The sequence below is a fragment of the Haliotis asinina genome, chromosome 7 (genome assembly GCF_037392515.1).
Source record: "Haliotis asinina isolate JCU_RB_2024 chromosome 7, JCU_Hal_asi_v2, whole genome shotgun sequence".
NCBI classification, from domain to species: domain Eukaryota; kingdom Metazoa; phylum Mollusca; class Gastropoda; order Lepetellida; family Haliotidae; genus Haliotis; species Haliotis asinina.
In genome coordinates, this window is record NC_090286.1 from 24856463 (window position 1) to 24874824 (window position 18362).

The 18362-nt window shown below is 41.9% G+C and overlaps 36 non-coding genes across 36 annotated transcripts; all 36 read right to left on the reverse strand.

Moving 5' to 3' along the window:
- Positions 1 to 80: 80 nt before the first annotated feature.
- On the reverse strand, positions 81 to 152 carry Trnat-cgu (transfer RNA threonine (anticodon CGU)). The gene has a single exon. It is a non-coding gene; the product is annotated as a tRNA-Thr (tRNA).
- Positions 153 to 347: 195 nt separating this feature from the next.
- On the reverse strand, positions 348 to 419 carry Trnat-cgu (transfer RNA threonine (anticodon CGU)). The gene has a single exon. It is a non-coding gene; the product is annotated as a tRNA-Thr (tRNA).
- Positions 420 to 1496: 1077 nt separating this feature from the next.
- On the reverse strand, positions 1497 to 1568 carry Trnat-cgu (transfer RNA threonine (anticodon CGU)). Its single transcript has one exon. It is a non-coding gene; the product is annotated as a tRNA-Thr (tRNA).
- A 195-nt stretch (positions 1569 to 1763) lies between these two features.
- Trnat-cgu (transfer RNA threonine (anticodon CGU)) lies at positions 1764 to 1835 on the reverse strand. Its single transcript has one exon. It is a non-coding gene; the product is annotated as a tRNA-Thr (tRNA).
- A 1077-nt stretch (positions 1836 to 2912) lies between these two features.
- Trnat-cgu (transfer RNA threonine (anticodon CGU)) lies at positions 2913 to 2984 on the reverse strand. Its single transcript has one exon. It is a non-coding gene; the product is annotated as a tRNA-Thr (tRNA).
- Positions 2985 to 3179: 195 nt separating this feature from the next.
- Trnat-cgu (transfer RNA threonine (anticodon CGU)) lies at positions 3180 to 3251 on the reverse strand. The gene has a single exon. It is a non-coding gene; the product is annotated as a tRNA-Thr (tRNA).
- A 195-nt stretch (positions 3252 to 3446) lies between these two features.
- Positions 3447 to 3518, reverse strand: Trnat-cgu (transfer RNA threonine (anticodon CGU)). The gene has a single exon. It is a non-coding gene; the product is annotated as a tRNA-Thr (tRNA).
- A 195-nt stretch (positions 3519 to 3713) lies between these two features.
- On the reverse strand, positions 3714 to 3785 carry Trnat-cgu (transfer RNA threonine (anticodon CGU)). Its single transcript has one exon. It is a non-coding gene; the product is annotated as a tRNA-Thr (tRNA).
- A 1077-nt stretch (positions 3786 to 4862) lies between these two features.
- Trnat-cgu (transfer RNA threonine (anticodon CGU)) lies at positions 4863 to 4934 on the reverse strand. The gene has a single exon. It is a non-coding gene; the product is annotated as a tRNA-Thr (tRNA).
- A 1077-nt stretch (positions 4935 to 6011) lies between these two features.
- On the reverse strand, positions 6012 to 6083 carry Trnat-cgu (transfer RNA threonine (anticodon CGU)). The gene has a single exon. It is a non-coding gene; the product is annotated as a tRNA-Thr (tRNA).
- A 195-nt stretch (positions 6084 to 6278) lies between these two features.
- Trnat-cgu (transfer RNA threonine (anticodon CGU)) lies at positions 6279 to 6350 on the reverse strand. The gene has a single exon. It is a non-coding gene; the product is annotated as a tRNA-Thr (tRNA).
- A 195-nt stretch (positions 6351 to 6545) lies between these two features.
- Positions 6546 to 6617, reverse strand: Trnat-cgu (transfer RNA threonine (anticodon CGU)). The gene has a single exon. It is a non-coding gene; the product is annotated as a tRNA-Thr (tRNA).
- A 195-nt stretch (positions 6618 to 6812) lies between these two features.
- Positions 6813 to 6884, reverse strand: Trnat-cgu (transfer RNA threonine (anticodon CGU)). Its single transcript has one exon. It is a non-coding gene; the product is annotated as a tRNA-Thr (tRNA).
- A 195-nt stretch (positions 6885 to 7079) lies between these two features.
- Trnat-cgu (transfer RNA threonine (anticodon CGU)) lies at positions 7080 to 7151 on the reverse strand. Its single transcript has one exon. It is a non-coding gene; the product is annotated as a tRNA-Thr (tRNA).
- Positions 7152 to 8228: 1077 nt separating this feature from the next.
- On the reverse strand, positions 8229 to 8300 carry Trnat-cgu (transfer RNA threonine (anticodon CGU)). Its single transcript has one exon. It is a non-coding gene; the product is annotated as a tRNA-Thr (tRNA).
- A 195-nt stretch (positions 8301 to 8495) lies between these two features.
- Positions 8496 to 8567, reverse strand: Trnat-cgu (transfer RNA threonine (anticodon CGU)). The gene has a single exon. It is a non-coding gene; the product is annotated as a tRNA-Thr (tRNA).
- A 195-nt stretch (positions 8568 to 8762) lies between these two features.
- Positions 8763 to 8834, reverse strand: Trnat-cgu (transfer RNA threonine (anticodon CGU)). The gene has a single exon. It is a non-coding gene; the product is annotated as a tRNA-Thr (tRNA).
- A 195-nt stretch (positions 8835 to 9029) lies between these two features.
- Positions 9030 to 9101, reverse strand: Trnat-cgu (transfer RNA threonine (anticodon CGU)). The gene has a single exon. It is a non-coding gene; the product is annotated as a tRNA-Thr (tRNA).
- Positions 9102 to 9296: 195 nt separating this feature from the next.
- On the reverse strand, positions 9297 to 9368 carry Trnat-cgu (transfer RNA threonine (anticodon CGU)). The gene has a single exon. It is a non-coding gene; the product is annotated as a tRNA-Thr (tRNA).
- A 1077-nt stretch (positions 9369 to 10445) lies between these two features.
- Positions 10446 to 10517, reverse strand: Trnat-cgu (transfer RNA threonine (anticodon CGU)). Its single transcript has one exon. It is a non-coding gene; the product is annotated as a tRNA-Thr (tRNA).
- Positions 10518 to 10712: 195 nt separating this feature from the next.
- Trnat-cgu (transfer RNA threonine (anticodon CGU)) lies at positions 10713 to 10784 on the reverse strand. Its single transcript has one exon. It is a non-coding gene; the product is annotated as a tRNA-Thr (tRNA).
- Positions 10785 to 10979: 195 nt separating this feature from the next.
- Positions 10980 to 11051, reverse strand: Trnat-cgu (transfer RNA threonine (anticodon CGU)). The gene has a single exon. It is a non-coding gene; the product is annotated as a tRNA-Thr (tRNA).
- Positions 11052 to 12128: 1077 nt separating this feature from the next.
- On the reverse strand, positions 12129 to 12200 carry Trnat-cgu (transfer RNA threonine (anticodon CGU)). The gene has a single exon. It is a non-coding gene; the product is annotated as a tRNA-Thr (tRNA).
- A 195-nt stretch (positions 12201 to 12395) lies between these two features.
- Positions 12396 to 12467, reverse strand: Trnat-cgu (transfer RNA threonine (anticodon CGU)). Its single transcript has one exon. It is a non-coding gene; the product is annotated as a tRNA-Thr (tRNA).
- Positions 12468 to 12662: 195 nt separating this feature from the next.
- On the reverse strand, positions 12663 to 12734 carry Trnat-cgu (transfer RNA threonine (anticodon CGU)). The gene has a single exon. It is a non-coding gene; the product is annotated as a tRNA-Thr (tRNA).
- A 195-nt stretch (positions 12735 to 12929) lies between these two features.
- On the reverse strand, positions 12930 to 13001 carry Trnat-cgu (transfer RNA threonine (anticodon CGU)). Its single transcript has one exon. It is a non-coding gene; the product is annotated as a tRNA-Thr (tRNA).
- Positions 13002 to 13196: 195 nt separating this feature from the next.
- On the reverse strand, positions 13197 to 13268 carry Trnat-cgu (transfer RNA threonine (anticodon CGU)). Its single transcript has one exon. It is a non-coding gene; the product is annotated as a tRNA-Thr (tRNA).
- A 1077-nt stretch (positions 13269 to 14345) lies between these two features.
- Trnat-cgu (transfer RNA threonine (anticodon CGU)) lies at positions 14346 to 14417 on the reverse strand. The gene has a single exon. It is a non-coding gene; the product is annotated as a tRNA-Thr (tRNA).
- Positions 14418 to 14612: 195 nt separating this feature from the next.
- Trnat-cgu (transfer RNA threonine (anticodon CGU)) lies at positions 14613 to 14684 on the reverse strand. The gene has a single exon. It is a non-coding gene; the product is annotated as a tRNA-Thr (tRNA).
- A 195-nt stretch (positions 14685 to 14879) lies between these two features.
- On the reverse strand, positions 14880 to 14951 carry Trnat-cgu (transfer RNA threonine (anticodon CGU)). The gene has a single exon. It is a non-coding gene; the product is annotated as a tRNA-Thr (tRNA).
- Positions 14952 to 15146: 195 nt separating this feature from the next.
- Trnat-cgu (transfer RNA threonine (anticodon CGU)) lies at positions 15147 to 15218 on the reverse strand. The gene has a single exon. It is a non-coding gene; the product is annotated as a tRNA-Thr (tRNA).
- Positions 15219 to 15413: 195 nt separating this feature from the next.
- Trnat-cgu (transfer RNA threonine (anticodon CGU)) lies at positions 15414 to 15485 on the reverse strand. The gene has a single exon. It is a non-coding gene; the product is annotated as a tRNA-Thr (tRNA).
- Positions 15486 to 16562: 1077 nt separating this feature from the next.
- Positions 16563 to 16634, reverse strand: Trnat-cgu (transfer RNA threonine (anticodon CGU)). Its single transcript has one exon. It is a non-coding gene; the product is annotated as a tRNA-Thr (tRNA).
- A 195-nt stretch (positions 16635 to 16829) lies between these two features.
- On the reverse strand, positions 16830 to 16901 carry Trnat-cgu (transfer RNA threonine (anticodon CGU)). Its single transcript has one exon. It is a non-coding gene; the product is annotated as a tRNA-Thr (tRNA).
- A 195-nt stretch (positions 16902 to 17096) lies between these two features.
- Positions 17097 to 17168, reverse strand: Trnat-cgu (transfer RNA threonine (anticodon CGU)). Its single transcript has one exon. It is a non-coding gene; the product is annotated as a tRNA-Thr (tRNA).
- A 195-nt stretch (positions 17169 to 17363) lies between these two features.
- Positions 17364 to 17435, reverse strand: Trnat-cgu (transfer RNA threonine (anticodon CGU)). The gene has a single exon. It is a non-coding gene; the product is annotated as a tRNA-Thr (tRNA).
- Between the last annotated feature and the right edge of the window lie 927 nt (positions 17436 to 18362).

The window sequence follows — 18362 nt, forward strand, 5'->3', positions numbered from 1 at the left end:
AGGGAGAATTTAGCTTGTCCATGGTTCAGTTCTGTGGGACCCGACCTCTCGTGAATGTTTTGTTGATCAGTAAAAAAATGAGCCCCGACTGGGGATTGAACCCAGGATCTTCGGTTTACGAGACCGACGCCTTACCACTTGGCCACCGAGGCTGTTGTTAAGGGTGTGCTTAGTTTGTAAGGCTTTCATGTTCGTTGATAAATGCCAATAGACGTTGGTTCATTTCTTAATGCAACTAAAGTAGTGCAAACCACGTGAAATACGACTGTGAATACAGAGTGGTCAAAGTAGTGCAGGTATAAAATATGTACCATACATATCAACTGCTATATTTCTACAAAAGAAAAAGCCCCGACTGGGGATTGAACCCAGGATCTTCGGTTTACGAGACCGACGCCTTACCACTTGGCCACCGAGGCTGACAAAGGGCAAACAAACACAATTGGAATAAGGCACTTTTTCAGCCATATCTAAGTGACAAATCTTACCCATGGTCATGTGATTCAAATTTGCACTATGTGTGAGAAAGTCCCTGTAAAGTATGCCAAATAAATGACGTATACTCTAATGTCACACTCAGTTATAATTGTTCGTAAATTAAGTTCATACTGGCAGGATCTAGACACAATTTGCACACCTGAAATAAACGTCCAGCATACATGTTTCAGCGCATTGCATCAGTATCGTTAGTCCAATTAGTTTTCCTGCAACACAACTTCTCGGCCTCTGTCACTAAAGAATATCATAGCTGCAACCTTCACCTTCTTTCATACGTGTCAGTATATTCCAACGAGTCAAGGGCATATGAGATGTGATAGATATGTGACTGTCATCTTTCAAAGACAACCTGAGTTGTATACCCCTTACCGAGCGAAGAATGAAAATCCAGTTAAGCCCAATTGTGGATTGAACCTGAGATCTCCTCCAGTTTATCAGCCCGACGCCTCACCATTTGGCCAAGGGGGAGCACAGCACAGCAACGTTTATACGTTTACTTCATATGAATGGTCCTTGCTGAGAGTCAATGGAATTGTGTCACATGTCACTGGCAGTGAAACTCAGTGCACCTCATACATCTACATGACAGACCTTTCCTTTCATACTTTGCTATAGGTAAGTGGTATCTTCCTGATTTTTATCGAGAGTGAGACTGTACTGCTTTTCATTGTTGTTTTTCTTCATTTGGTCAAAAGAGAAATTTCGAAATATATAATCAAGTGAAACGTATCAAACTGAGCCTGCACCTATCATATACTAGCAGATAGTAATGGATTCGTCTCCGTTTGTCTGTGTACTTTTCTCAATTTTTGTTGTGCAGTTTACACATGTGGTATTTGAAATGACTTCCACATGCTCTTCTTCTCACTCATCCCTTTCTCCAGGGATGTACCGCATACGTTTATCTGCAAGATGTCAAGGGAGAATTTAGCTTGTCCATGGTTCAGTTCTGTGGGACCCGACCTCTCGTGAATGTTTTGTTGATCAGTAAAAAAATGAGCCCCGACTGGGGATTGAACCCAGGATCTTCGGTTTACGAGACCGACGCCTTACCACTTGGCCACCGAGGCTGTTGTTAAGGGTGTGCTTAGTTTGTAAGGCTTTCATGTTCGTTGATAAATGCCAATAGACGTTGGTTCATTTCTTAATGCAACTAAAGTAGTGCAAACCACGTGAAATACGACTGTGAATACAGAGTGGTCAAAGTAGTGCAGGTATAAAATATGTACCATACATATCAACTGCTATATTTCTACAAAAGAAAAAGCCCCGACTGGGGATTGAACCCAGGATCTTCGGTTTACGAGACCGACGCCTTACCACTTGGCCACCGAGGCTGACAAAGGGCAAACAAACACAATTGGAATAAGGCACTTTTTCAGCCATATCTAAGTGACAAATCTTACCCATGGTCATGTGATTCAAATTTGCACTATGTGTGAGAAAGTCCCTGTAAAGTATGCCAAATAAATGACGTATACTCTAATGTCACACTCAGTTATAATTGTTCGTAAATTAAGTTCATACTGGCAGGATCTAGACACAATTTGCACACCTGAAATAAACGTCCAGCATACATGTTTCAGCGCATTGCATCAGTATCGTTAGTCCAATTAGTTTTCCTGCAACACAACTTCTCGGCCTCTGTCACTAAAGAATATCATAGCTGCAACCTTCACCTTCTTTCATACGTGTCAGTATATTCCAACGAGTCAAGGGCATATGAGATGTGATAGATATGTGACTGTCATCTTTCAAAGACAACCTGAGTTGTATACCCCTTACCGAGCGAAGAATGAAAATCCAGTTAAGCCCAATTGTGGATTGAACCTGAGATCTCCTCCAGTTTATCAGCCCGACGCCTCACCATTTGGCCAAGGGGGAGCACAGCACAGCAACGTTTATACGTTTACTTCATATGAATGGTCCTTGCTGAGAGTCAATGGAATTGTGTCACATGTCACTGGCAGTGAAACTCAGTGCACCTCATACATCTACATGACAGACCTTTCCTTTCATACTTTGCTAAGGGTAAGTGGTATCTTCCTGATTTTTATCGAGTGTGAGACTGTACTGCTTTTCATTGTTGTTTTTCTTCATTTGGTCAAAAGAGAAATTTCGAAATATATAATCAAGTGAAACGTATCAAACTGAGCCTGCACCTATCATATACTAGCAGATAGTAATGGATTCGTCTCCGTTTGTCTGTGTACTTTTCTCAATTTTTGTTGTGCAGTTTACACATGTGGTATTTGAAATGACTTCCACATGCTCTTCTTCTCACTCATCCCTTTCTCCAGGGATGCACCGCATACGTTTATCTGCAAGATGTCAAGGGAGAATTTAGCTTGTCCATGGTTCAGTTCTGTGGGACCCGACCTCTCGTGAATGTTTTGTTGATCAGTAAAAAAATGAGCCCCGACTGGGGATTGAACCCAGGATCTTCGGTTTACGAGACCGACGCCTTACCACTTGGCCACCGAGGCTGTTGCTAAGGGTGTGCTTAGTTTGTAAGGCTTTCATGTTCGTTGATAAATGCCAATAGACGTTGGTTCATTTCTTAATGCAACTAAAGTAGTGCAAACCACGTGAAATACGACTGTGAATACAGAGTGGTCAAAGTAGTGCAGGTATGAAATATGCACCATACATATCAACTGCTATATTTCTACAAAAGAAAAAGCCCCCACTGGGGATTGAACCCAGGATCTTCGGTTTACGAGACCGACGCCTTACCACTTGGCCACCGAGGCTGTTGTTAAGGGTGTGCTTAGTTTGTAAGGCTTTCATGTTCGTTGATAAATGCCAATAGACGTTGGTTCATTTCTTAATGCAACTAAAGTAGTGCAAACCACGTGAAATACGACTGTGAATACAGAGTGGTCAAAGTAGTGCAGGTATAAAATATGCACCATACATATCAACTGCTATATTTCTACAAAAGAAAAAGCCCCGACTGGGGATTGAACCCAGGATCTTCGGTTTACGAGACCGACGCCTTACCACTTGGCCACCGAGGCTGTTGCTAAGGGTGTGCTTAGTTTGTAAGGCTTTCATGTTCGTTGATAAATGCCAATAGACGTTGGTTCATTTCTTAATGCAACTAAAGTAGTGCAAACCACGTGAAATACGACTGTGAATACAGAGTGGTCAAAGTAGTGCAGGTATAAAATATGTACCATACATATCAACTGCTATATTTCTACAAAAGAAAAAGCCCCGACTGGGGATTGAACCCAGGATCTTCGGTTTACGAGACCGACGCCTTACCACTTGGCCACCGAGGCTGACAAAGGGCAAACAAACACAATTGGAATAAGGCACTTTTTCAGCCATATCTAAGTGACAAATCTTACCCATGGTCATGTGATTCAAATTTGCACTATGTGTGAGAAAGTCCCTGTAAAGTATGCCAAATAAATGACGTATACTCTAATGTCACACTCAGTTATAATTGTTCGTAAATTAAGTTCATACTGGCAGGATCTAGACACAATTTGCACACCTGAAATAAACGTCCAGCATACATGTTTCAGCGCATTGCATCAGTATCGTTAGTCCAATTAGTTTTCCTGCAACACAACTTCTCGGCCTCTGTCGCTAAAGAATATCATAGCTGCAACCTTCACCTTCTTTCATACGTGTCAGTATATTCCAACGAGTCAAGGGCATATGAGATGTGATAGATATGTGACTGTCATCTTTCAAAGACAACCTGAGTTGTATACCCCTTACCGAGCGAAGAATGAAAATCCAGTTAAGCCCAATTGTGGATTGAACCTGAGATCTTCTCCAGTTTATCAGCCCGACGCCTCACCATTTGGCCAAGGGGGAGCACAGCACAGCAACGTTTATACGTTTACTTCATATGAATGGTCCTTGCTGAGAGTCAATGGAATTGTGTCACATGTCACTGGCAGTGAAACTCAGTGCACCTCATACATCTACATGACAGACCTTTCCTTTCATACTTTGCTAAAGGTAAGTGGTATCTTCCTGATTTTTATCGAGAGTGAGACTGTACTGCTTTTCATTGTTGTTTTTCTTCATTTGGTCAAAAGAGAAATTTCGAAATATATAATCAAGTGAAACGTATCAAACTGAGCCTGCACCTATCATATACTAGCAGATAGTAATGGATTCGTCTCCGTTTGTCTGTGTACTTTTCTCAATTTTTGTTGTGCAGTTTACACATGTGGTATTTGAAATGACTTCCACATGCTCTTCTTCTCACTCATCCCTTTCTCCAGGGATGCACCGCATACGTTTATCTGCAAGATGTCAAGGGAGAATTTAGCTTGTCCATGGTTCAGTTCTGTGGGACCCGACCTCTCGTGAATGTTTTGTTGATCAGTAAAAAAATGAGCCCCGACTGGGGATTGAACCCAGGATCTTCGGTTTACGAGACCGACGCCTTACCACTTGGCCACCGAGGCTGACAAAGGGCAAACAAACACAATTGGAATAAGGCACTTTTTCAGCCATATCTAAGTGACAAATCTTACCCATGGTCATGTGATTCAAATTTGCACTATGTGTGAGGAAGTCCCTGTAAAGTATGCCAAATAAATGACGTATACTCTAATGTCACACTCAGTTATAATTGTTCGTAAATTAAGTTCATACTGGCAGGATCTAGACACAATTTGCACACCTGAAATAAACGTCCAGCATACATGTTTCAGCGCATTGCATCAGTATCGTTAGTCCAATTAGTTTTCCTGCAACACAACTTCTCGGCCTCTGTCACTAAAGAATATCATAGCTGCAACCTTCACCTTCTTTCATACGTGTCAGTATATTCCAACGAGTCAAGGGCATATGAGATGTGATAGATATGTGACTGTCATCTTTCAAAGACAACCTGAGTTGTATACCCCTTACCGAGCGAAGAATGAAAATCCAGTTAAGCCCAATTGTGGATTGAACCTGAGATCTCCTCCAGTTTATCAGCCCGACGCCTCACCATTTGGCCAAGGGGGAGCACAGCACAGCAACGTTTATACGTTTACTTCATATGAATGGTCCTTGCTGTGAGTCAATGGAATTGTGTCACATGTCACTGGCAGTGAAACTCAGTGCACCTCATACATCTACATGACAGACCTTTCCTTTCATACTTTGCTAAGGGTAAGTGGTATCTTCCTGATTTTTATCGAGAGTGAGACTGTACTGCTTTTCATTGTTGTTTTTCTTCATTTGCTCAAAAGAAAAATTTCGAAATATATAATCAAGTGAAACGTATCAAACTGAGCCTGCACCTATCATATACTAGCAGATAGTAATGGATTCGTCTCCGTTTGTCTGTGTACTTTTCTCAATTTTTGTTGTGCAGTTTACACATGTGGTATTTGAAATGACTTCCACATGCTCTTCTTCTCACTCATCCCTTTCTCCAGGGATGCACCGCATACGTTTATCTGCAAGATGTCAAGGGAGAATTTAGCTTGTCCATGGTTCAGTTCTGTGGGACCCGACCTCTCGTGAATGTTTTGTTGATCAGTAAAAAAATGAGCCCCGACTGGGGATTGAACCCAGGATCTTCGGTTTACGAGACCGACGCCTTACCACTTGGCCACCGAAGCTGTTGCTAAGGGTGTGCTTAGTTTGTAAGGCTTTCATGTTCGTTGATAAATGCCAATAGACGTTGGTTCATTTCTTAATGCAACTAAAGTAGTGCAAACCACGTGAAATACGACTGTGAATACAGAGTGGTCAAAGTAGTGCAGGTATGAAATATGCACCATACATATCAACTGCTATATTTCTACAAAAGAAAAAGCCCCGACTGGGGATTGAACCCAGGATCTTCGGTTTACGAGACCGACGCCTTACCACTTGGCCACCGAGGCTGTTGCTAAGGGTGTGCTTAGTTTGTAAGGCTTTCATGTTCGTTGATAAATGCCAATAGACGTTGGTTCATTTCTTAATGCAACTAAAGTAGTGCAAACCACGTGAAATACGACTGTGAATACAGAGTGGTCAAAGTAGTGCAGGTATAAAATATGTACCATACATATCAACTGCTATATTTCTACAAAAGAAAAAGCCCCGACTGGGGATTGAACCCAGGATCTTCGGTTTACGAGACCGACGCCTTACCACTTGGCCACCGAGGCTGTTGTTAAGGGTGTGCTTAGTTTGTAAGGCTTTCATGTTCGTTGATAAATGCCAATAGACGTTGGTTCATTTCTTAATGCAACTAAAGTAGTGCAAACCACGTGAAATACGACTGTGAATACAGAGTGGTCAAAGTAGTGCAGGTATGAAATATGCACCATACATATCAACTGCTATATTTCTACAAAAGAAAAAGCCCCTACTGGGGAGTGAACCCAGGATCTTCGGTTTACGAGACCGACGCCTTACCACTTGGCCACCGAGGCTGTTGTTAAGGGTGTGCTTAGTTTGTAAGGCTTTCATGTTCGTTGATAAATGCCAATAGACGTTGGTTCATTTCTTAATGCAACTAAAGTAGTGCAAACCACGTGAAATACGACTGTGAATACAGAGTGGTCAAAGTAGTGCAGGTATGAAATATGCACCATACATATCAACTGCTATATTTCTACAAAAGAAAAAGCCCCGACTGGGGATTGAACCCAGGATCTTCGGTTTACGAGACCGACGCCTTACCACTTGGCCACCGAGGCTGACAAAGGGCAAACAAACACAATTGGAATAAGGCACTTTTTCAGCCATATTTAAGTGACAAATCTTACCCATGGTCATGTGATTCAAATTTGCACTATGTGTGAGAAAGTCCCTGTAAAGTATGCCAAATAAATGACGTATACTCTAATGTCACACTCAGTTATAATTGTTCGTAAATTAAGTTCATACTGGCAGGATCTAGACACAATTTGCACACCTGAAATAAACGTCCAGCATACATGTTTCAGCGCATTGCATCAGTATCGTTAGTCCAATTAGTTTTCCTGCAACACAACTTCTCGGCCTCTGTCGCTAAAGAATATCATAGCTGCAACCTTCACCTTCTTTCATACGTGTCAGTATATTCCAACGAGTCAAGGGCATATGAGATGTGATAGATATGTGACTGTCATCTTTCAAAGACAACCTGAGTTGTATACCCCTTACCGAGCGAAGAATGAAAATCCAGTTAAGCCCAATTGTGGATTGAACCTGAGATCTCCTCCAGTTTATCAGCCCGACGCCTCACCATTTGGCCAAGGGGGAGCACAGCACAGCAACGTTTATACGTTTACTTCATATGAATGGTCCTTGCTGAGAGTCAATGGAATTGTGTCACATGTCACTGGCAGTGAAACTCAGTGCACCTCATACATCTACATGACAGACCTTTCCTTTCATACTTTGCTAAAGGTAAGTGGTATCTTCCTGATTTTTATCGAGAGTGAGACTGTACTGCTTTTCATTGTTGTTTTTCTTCATTTGGTCAAAAGAGAAATTTCGAAATATATAATCAAGTGAAACGTATCAAACTGAGCCTGCACCTATCATATACTAGCAGATAGTAATGGATTCGTCTCCGTTTGTCTGTGTACTTTTCTCAATTTTTGTTGTGCAGTTTACACATGTGGTATTTGAAATGACTTCCACATGCTCTTCTTCTCACTCATCCCTTTCTCCAGGGATGCACCGCATACGTTTATCTGCAAGATGTCAAGGGAGAATTTAGCTTGTCCATGGTTCAGTTCTGTGGGACCCGACCTCTCGTGAATGTTTTGTTGATCAGTAAAAAAATGAGCCCCGACTGGGGATTGAACCCAGGATCTTCGGTTTACGAGACCGACGCCTTACCACTTGGCCACCGAAGCTGTTGCTAAGGGTGTGCTTAGTTTGTAAGGCTTTCATGTTCGTTGATAAATGCCAATAGACGTTGGTTCATTTCTTAATGCAACTAAAGTAGTGCAAACCACGTGAAATACGACTGTGAATACAGAGTGGTCAAAGTAGTGCAGGTATGAAATATGCACCATACATATCAACTGCTATATTTCTACAAAAGAAAAAGCCCCTACTGGGGATTGAACCCAGGATCTTCGGTTTACGAGACCGACGCCTTACCACTTGGCCACCGAGGCTGTTGTTAAGGGTGTGCTTAGTTTGTAAGGCTTTCATGTTCGTTGATAAATGCCAATAGACGTTGGTTCATTTCTTAATGCAACTAAAGTAGTGCAAACCACGTGAAATACGACTGTGAATACAGAGTGGTCAAAGTAGTGCAGGTATGAAATATGCACCATACATATCAACTGCTATATTTCTACAAAAGAAAAAGCCCCGACTGGGGATTGAACCCAGGATCTTCGGTTTACGAGACCGACGCCTTACCACTTGGCCACCGAGGCTGTTGTTAAGGGTGTGCTTAGTTTGTAAGGCTTTCATGTTCGTTGATAAATGCCAATAGACGTTGGTTCATTTCTTAATGCAACTAAAGTAGTGCAAACCACGTGAAATACGACTGTGAATACAGAGTGGTCAAAGTAGTGCAGGTATGAAATATGCACCATACATATCAACTGCTATATTTCTACAAAAGAAAAAGCCCCTACTGGGGATTGAACCCAGGATCTTCGGTTTACGAGACCGACGCCTTACCACTTGGCCACCGAGGCTGTTGTTAAGGGTGTGCTTAGTTTGTAAGGCTTTCATGTTCGTTGATAAATGCCAATAGACGTTGGTTCATTTCTTAATGCAACTAAAGTAGTGCAAACCACGTGAAATACGACTGTGAATACAGAGTGGTCAAAGTAGTGCAGGTATGAAATATGCACCATACATATCAACTGCTATATTTCTACAAAAGAAAAAGCCCCGACTGGGGATTGAACCCAGGATCTTCGGTTTACGAGACCGACGCCTTACCACTTGGCCACCGAGGCTGACAAAGGGCAAACAAACACAATTGGAATAAGGCACTTTTTCAGCCATATTTAAGTGACAAATCTTACCCATGGTCATGTGATTCAAATTTGCACTATGTGTGAGAAAGTCCCTGTAAAGTATGCCAAATAAATGACGTATACTCTAATGTCACACTCAGTTATAATTGTTCGTAAATTAAGTTCATACTGGCAGGATCTAGACACAATTTGCACACCTGAAATAAACGTCCAGCATACATGTTTCAGCGCATTGCATCAGTATCGTTAGTCCAATTAGTTTTCCTGCAACACAACTTCTCGGCCTCTGTCACTAAAGAATATCATAGCTGCAACCTTCACCTTCTTTCATACGTGTCAGTATATTCCAACGAGTCAAGGGCATATGAGATGTGATAGATATGTGACTGTCATCTTTCAAAGACAACCTGAGTTGTATACCCCTTACCGAGCGAAGAATGAAAATCCAGTTAAGCCCAATTGTGGATTGAACCTGAGATCTCCTCCAGTTTATCAGCCCGACGCCTCACCATTTGGCCAAGGGGGAGCACAGCACAGCAACGTTTATACGTTTACTTCATATGAATGGTCCTTGCTGAGAGTCAATGGAATTGTGTCACATGTCACTGGCAGTGAAACTCAGTGCACCTCATACATCTACATGACAGACCTTTCCTTTCATACTTTGCTAAAGGTAAGTGGTATCTTCCTGATTTTTATCGAGAGTGAGACTGTACTGCTTTTCATTGTTGTTTTTCTTCATTTGGTCAAAAGAGAAATTTCGAAATATATAATCAAGTGAAACGTATCAAACTGAGCCTGCACCTATCATATACTAGCAGATAGTAATGGATTCGTCTCCGTTTGTCTGTGTACTTTTCTCAATTTTTGTTGTGCAGTTTACACATGTGGTATTTGAAATGACTTCCACATGCTCTTCTTCTCACTCATCCCTTTCTCCAGGGATGCACCGCATACGTTTATCTGCAAGATGTCAAGGGAGAATTTAGCTTGTCCATGGTTCAGTTCTGTGGGACCCGACCTCTCGTGAATGTTTTGTTGATCAGTAAAAAAATGAGCCCCGACTGGGGATTGAACCCAGGATCTTCGGTTTACGAGACCGACGCCTTACCACTTGGCCACCGAGGCTGTTGCTAAGGGTGTGCTTAGTTTGTAAGGCTTTCATGTTCGTTGATAAATGCCAATAGACGTTGGTTCATTTCTTAATGCAACTAAAGTAGTGCAAACCACGTGAAATACGACTGTGAATACAGAGTGGTCAAAGTAGTGCAGGTATGAAATATGCACCATACATATCAACTGCTATATTTCTACAAAAGAAAAAGCCCCGACTGGGGATTGAACCCAGGATCTTCGGTTTACGAGACCGACGCCTTACCACTTGGCCACCGAGGCTGTTGCTAAGGGTGTGCTTAGTTTGTAAGGCTTTCATGTTCGTTGATAAATGCCAATAGACGTTGGTTCATTTCTTAATGCAACTAAAGTAGTGCAAACCACGTGAAATACGACTGTGAATACAGAGTGGTCAAAGTAGTGCAGGTATAAAATATGTACCATACATATCAACTGCTATATTTCTACAAAAGAAAAAGCCCCGACTGGGGATTGAACCCAGGATCTTCGGTTTACGAGACCGACGCCTTACCACTTGGCCACCGAGGCTGACAAAGGGCAAACAAACACAATTGGAATAAGGCACTTTTTCAGCCATATCTAAGTGACAAATCTTACCCATGGTCATGTGATTCAAATTTGCACTATGTGTGAGAAAGTCCCTGTAAAGTATGCCAAATAAATGACGTATACTCTAATGTCACACTCAGTTATAATTGTTCGTAAATTAAGTTCATACTGGCAGGATCTAGACACAATTTGCACACCTGAAATAAACGTCCAGCATACATGTTTCAGCGCATTGCATCAGTATCGTTAGTCCAATTAGTTTTCCTGCAACACAACTTCTCGGCCTCTGTCGCTAAAGAATATCATAGCTGCAACCTTCACCTTCTTTCATACGTGTCAGTATATTCCAACGAGTCAAGGGCATATGAGATGTGATAGATATGTGACTGTCATCTTTCAAAGACAACCTGAGTTGTATACCCCTTACCGAGCGAAGAATGAAAATCCAGTTAAGCCCAATTGTGGATTGAACCTGAGATCTTCTCCAGTTTATCAGCCCGACGCCTCACCATTTGGCCAAGGGGGAGCACAGCACAGCAACGTTTATACGTTTACTTCATATGAATGGTCCTTGCTGAGAGTCAATGGAATTGTGTCACATGTCACTGGCAGTGAAACTCAGTGCACCTCATACATCTACATGACAGACCTTTCCTTTCATACTTTGCTAAAGGTAAGTGGTATCTTCCTGATTTTTATCGAGAGTGAGACTGTACTGCTTTTCATTGTTGTTTTTCTTCATTTGGTCAAAAGAGAAATTTCGAAATATATAATCAAGTGAAACGTATCAAACTGAGCCTGCACCTATCATATACTAGCAGATAGTAATGGATTCGTCTCCGTTTGTCTGTGTACTTTTCTCAATTTTTGTTGTGCAGTTTACACATGTGGTATTTGAAATGACTTCCACATGCTCTTCTTCTCACTCATCCCTTTCTCCAGGGATGCACCGCATACGTTTATCTGCAAGATGTCAAGGGAGAATTTAGCTTGTCCATGGTTCAGTTCTGTGGGACCCGACCTCTCGTGAATGTTTTGTTGATCAGTAAAAAAATGAGCCCCGACTGGGGATTGAACCCAGGATCTTCGGTTTACGAGACCGACGCCTTACCACTTGGCCACCGAGGCTGTTGCTAAGGGTGTGCTTAGTTTGTAAGGCTTTCATGTTCGTTGATAAATGCCAATAGACGTTGGTTCATTTCTTAATGCAACTAAAGTAGTGCAAACCACGTGAAATACGACTGTGAATACAGAGTGGTCAAAGTAGTGCAGGTATGAAATATGCACCATACATATCAACTGCTATATTTCTACAAAAGAAAAAGCCCCTGATGGGGATTGAACCCAGGATCTTCGGTTTACGAGACCGACGCCTTACCACTTGGCCACCGAGGCTGTTGTTAAGGGTGTGCTTAGTTTGTAAGGCTTTCATGTTCGTTGATAAATGCCAATAGACGTTGGTTCATTTCTTAATGCAACTAAAGTAGTGCAAACCACGTGAAATACGACTGTGAATACAGAGTGGTCAAAGTAGTGCAGGTATGAAATATGCACCATACATATCAACTGCTATATTTCTACAAAAGAAAAAGCCCCGACTGGGGATTGAACCCAGGATCTTCGGTTTACGAGACCGACGCCTTACCACTTGGCCACCGAGGCTGTTGTTAAGGGTGTGCTTAGTTTGTAAGGCTTTCATGTTCGTTGATAAATGCCAATAGACGTTGGTTCATTTCTTAATGCAACTAAAGTAGTGCAAACCACGTGAAATACGACTGTGAATACAGAGTGGTCAAAGTAGTGCAGGTATGAAATATGCACCATACATATCAACTGCTATATTTCTACAAAAGAAAAAGCCCCTACTGGGGATTGAACCCAGGATCTTCGGTTTACGAGACCGACGCCTTACCACTTGGCCACCGAGGCTGTTGTTAAGGGTGTGCTTAGTTTGTAAGGCTTTCATGTTCGTTGATAAATGCCAATAGACGTTGGTTCATTTCTTAATGCAACTAAAGTAGTGCAAACCACGTGAAATACGACTGTGAATACAGAGTGGTCAAAGTAGTGCAGGTATGAAATATGCACCATACATATCAACTGCTATATTTCTACAAAAGAAAAAGCCCCGACTGGGGATTGAACCCAGGATCTTCGGTTTACGAGACCGACGCCTTACCACTTGGCCACCGAGGCTGACAAAGGGCAAACAAACACAATTGGAATAAGGCACTTTTTCAGCCATATCTAAGTGACAAATCTTACCCATGGTCATGTGATTCAAATTTGCACTATGTGTGAGAAAGTCCCTGTAAAGTATGCCAAATAAATGACGTATACTCTAATGTCACACTCAGTTATAATTGTTCGTAAATTAAGTTCATACTGGCAGGATCTAGACACAATTTGCACACCTGAAATAAACGTCCAGCATACATGTTTCAGCGCATTGCATCAGTATCGTTAGTCCAATTAGTTTTCCTGCAACACAACTTCTCGGCCTCTGTCACTAAAGAATATCATAGCTGCAACCTTCACCTTCTTTCATACGTGTCAGTATATTCCAACGAGTCAAGGGCATATGAGATGTGATAGATATGTGACTGTCATCTTTCAAAGACAACCTGAGTTGTATACCCCTTACCGAGCGAAGAATGAAAATCCAGTTAAGCCCAATTGTGGATTGAACCTGAGATCTCCTCCAGTTTATCAGCCCGACGCCTCACCATTTGGCCAAGGGGGAGCACAGCACAGCAACGTTTATACGTTTACTTCATATGAATGGTCCTTGCTGAGAGTCAATGGAATTGTGTCACATGTCACTGGCAGTGAAACTCAGTGCACCTCATACATCTACATGACAGACCTTTCCTTTCATACTTTGCTAAAGGTAAGTGGTATCTTCCTGATTTTTATCGAGAGTGAGACTGTACTGCTTTTCATTGTTGTTTTTCTTCATTTGGTCAAAAGAGAAATTTCGAAATATATAATCAAGTGAAACGTATCAAACTGAGCCTGCACCTATCATATACTAGCAGATAGTAATGGATTCGTCTCCGTTTGTCTGTGTACTTTTCTCAATTTTTGTTGTGCAGTTTACACATGTGGTATTTGAAATGACTTCCACATGCTCTTCTTCTCACTCATCCCTTTCTCCAGGGATGCACCGCATACGTTTATCTGCAAGATGTCAAGGGAGAATTTAGCTTGTCCATGGTTCAGTTCTGTGGGACCCGACCTCTCGTGAATGTTTTGTTGATCAGTAAAAAAATGAGCCCCGACTGGGGATTGAACCCAGGATCTTCGGTTTACGAGACCGACGCCTTACCACTTGGCCACCGAGGCTGTTGCTAAGGGTGTGCTTAGTTTGTAAGGCTTTCATGTTCGTTGATAAATGCCAATAGACGTTGGTTCATTTCTTAATGCAACTAAAGTAGTGCAAACCACGTGAAATACGACTGTGAATACAGAGTGGTCAAAGTAGTGCAGGTATAAAATATGCACCATACATATCAACTGCTATATTTCTACAAAAGAAAAAGCCCCTACTGGGGATTGAACCCAGGATCTTCGGTTTACGAGACCGACGCCTTACCACTTGGCCACCGAGGCTGTTGTTAAGGGTGTGCTTAGTTTGTAAGGCTTTCATGTTCGTTGATAAATGCCAATAGACGTTGGTTCATTTCTTAATGCAACTAAAGTAGTGCAAACCACGTGAAATACGACTGTGAATACAGAGTGGTCAAAGTAGTGCAGGTATGAAATATGCACCATACATATCAACTGCTATATTTCTACAAAAGAAAAAGCCCCGACTGGGGATTGAACCCAGGATCTTCGGTTTACGAGACCGACGCCTTACCACTTGGCCACCGAGGCTGTTGTTAAGGGTGTGCTTAGTTTGTAAGGCTTTCATGTTCGTTGATAAATGCCAATAGACGTTGGTTCATTTCTTAATGCAACTAAAGTAGTGCAAACCACGTGAAATACGACTGTGAATACAGAGTGGTCAAAGTAGTGCAGGTATGAAATATGCACCATACATATCAACTGCTATATTTCTACAAAAGAAAAAGCCCCTACTGGGGATTGAACCCAGGATCTTCGGTTTACGAGACCGACGCCTTACCACTTGGCCACCGAGGCTGTTGTTAAGGGTGTGCTTAGTTTGTAAGGCTTTCATGTTCGTTGATAAATGCCAATAGACGTTGGTTCATTTCTTAATGCAACTAAAGTAGTGCAAACCACGTGAAATACGACTGTGAATACAGAGTGGTCAAAGTAGTGCAGGTATGAAATATGCACCATACATATCAACTGCTATATTTCTACAAAAGAAAAAGCCCCGACTGGGCATTGAACCCAGGATCTTCGGTTTACGAGACCGACGCCTTACCACTTGGCCACCGAGGCTGACAAAGGGCAAACAAACACAATTGGAATAAGGCACTTTTTCAGCCATATCTAAGTGACAAATCTTACCCATGGTCATGTGATTCAAATTTGCACTATGTGTGAGAAAGTCCCTGTAAAGTATGCCAAATAAATGACGTATACTCTAATGTCACACTCAGTTATAATTGTTCGTAAATTAAGTTCATACTGGCAGGATCTAGACACAATTTGCACACCTGAAATAAACGTCCAGCATACATGTTTCAGCGCATTGCATCAGTATCGTTAGTCCAATTAGTTTTCCTGCAACACAACTTCTCGGCCTCTGTCACTAAAGAATATCATAGCTGCAACCTTCACCTTCTTTCATACGTGTCAGTATATTCCAACGAGTCAAGGGCATATGAGATGTGATAGATATGTGACTGTCATCTTTCAAAGACAACCTGAGTTGTATACCCCTTACCGAGCGAAGAATGAAAATCCAGTTAAGCCCAATTGTGGATTGAACCTGAGATCTCCTCCAGTTTATCAGCCCGACGCCTCACCATTTGGCCAAGGGGGAGCACAGCACAGCAACGTTTATACGTTTACTTCATATGAATGGTCCTTGCTGAGAGTCAATGGAATTGTGTCACATGTCACTGGCAGTGAAACTCAGTGCACCTCATACATCTACATGACAGACCTTTCCTTTCATACTTTGCTAAAGGTAAGTGGTATCTTCCTGATTTTCATCGAGAGTGAGACTGTACTGCTTTTCATTGTTGTTTTTCTTCATTTGGTCAAAAGAGAAATTTCGAAATATATAATCAAGTGAAACGTATCAAACTGAGCCTGCACCTATCATATACTAGCAGATAGTAATGGATTCGTCTCCGTTTGTCTGTGTACTTTTCTCAATTTTTGTTGTGCAGTTTACACATGTGGTATTTGAAATGACTTCCACATGCTCTTCTTCTCACTCATCCCTTTCTCCAGGGATGCACCGCATACGTTTATCTGCAAGATGTCAAGGGAGAATTTAGCTTGTCCATGGTTCAGTTCTGTGGGACCCGACCTCTCGTGAATGTTTTGTTGATCAGTAAAAAAATGAGCCCCGACTGGGGATTGAACCCAGGATCTTCGGTTTACGAGACCGACGCCTTACCACTTGGTCACCGAGGCTGTTGCTAAGGGTGTGCTTAGTTTGTAAGGCTTTCATGTTCGTTGATAAATGCCAATAGACGTTGGTTCATTTCTTAATGCAACTAAAGTAGTGCAAACCACGTGAAATACGACTGTGAATACAGAGTGGTCAAAGTAGTGCAGGTATGAAATATGCACCATACATATCAACTGCTATATTTCTACAAAAGAAAAAGCCCCTACTGGGGATTGAACCCAGGATCTTCGGTTTACGAGACCGACGCCTTACCACTTGGCCACCGAGGCTGTTGTTAAGGGTGTGCTTAGTTTGTAAGGCTTTCATGTTCGTTGATAAATGCCAGTAGACGTTGGTTCATTTCTTAATGCAACTAAAGTAGTGCAAACCACGTGAAATACGACTGTGAATACAGAGTGGTCAAAGTAGTGCAGGTATGAAATATGCACCATACATATCAACTGCTATATTTCTACAAAAGAAAAAGCCCCGACTGGGGATTGAACCCAGGATCTTCGGTTTACGAGACCGACGCCTTACCACTTGGCCACCGAGGCTGTTGTTAAGGGTGTGCTTAGTTTGTAAGGCTTTCATGTTCGTTGATAAATGCCAATAGACGTTGGTTCATTTCTTAATGCAACTAAAGTAGTGCAAACCACGTGAAATACGACTGTGAATACAGAGTGGTCAAAGTAGTGCAGGTATGAAATATGTACCATACATATCAACTGCTATATTTCTACAAAAGAAAAAGCCCCGACTGGGGATTGAACCCAGGATCTTCGGTTTACGAGACCGACGCCTTACCACTTGGCCACCGAGGCTGACAAAGGGCAAACAAACACAATTGGAATAAGGCACTTTTTCAGCCATATCTAAGTGACAAATCTTACCCATGGTCATGTGATTCAAATTTGCACTATGTGTGAGGAAGTCCCTGTAAAGTATGCCAAATAAATGACGTATACTCTAATGTCACACTCAGTTATAATTGTTCGTAAATTAAGTTCATACTGGCAGGATCTAGACACAATTTGCACACCTGAAATAAACGTCCAGCATACATGTTTCAGCGCATTGCATCAGTATCGTTAGTCCAATTAGTTTTCCTGCAACACAACTTCTCGGCCTCTGTCACTAAAGAATATCATAGCTGCAACCTTCACCTTCTTTCATACGTGTCAGTATATTCCAACGAGTCAAGGGCATATGAGATGTGATAGATATGTGACTGTCATCTTTCAAAGACAACCTGAGTTGTATACCCCTTACCGAGCGAAGAATGAAAATCCAGTTAAGCCCAATTGTGGATTGAACCTGAGATCTCCTCCAGTTTATCAGCCCGACGCCTCACCATTTGGCCAAGGGGGAGCACAGCACAGCAACGTTTATACGTTTACTTCATATGAATGGTCCTTGCTGAGAGTCAATGGAATTGTGTCACATGTCACTGGCAGTGAAACTCAGTGCACCTCATACATCTACATGACAGACCTTTCCTTTCATACTTTGCTAAAGGTAAGTGGTATCTTCCTGATTTTTATCGAGAGTGAGACTGTACTGCTTTTCATTGTTGTTTTTCTTCATTTGGTCAAAAGAGAAATTTCGAAATATATAATCAAGTGAAACGTATCAAACTGAGCCTGCACCTATCATATACTAGCAGATAGTAATGGATTCGTCTCCGTTTGTCTGTGTACTTTTCTCAATTTTTGTTGTGCAGTTTACACATGTGGTATTTGAAATGACTT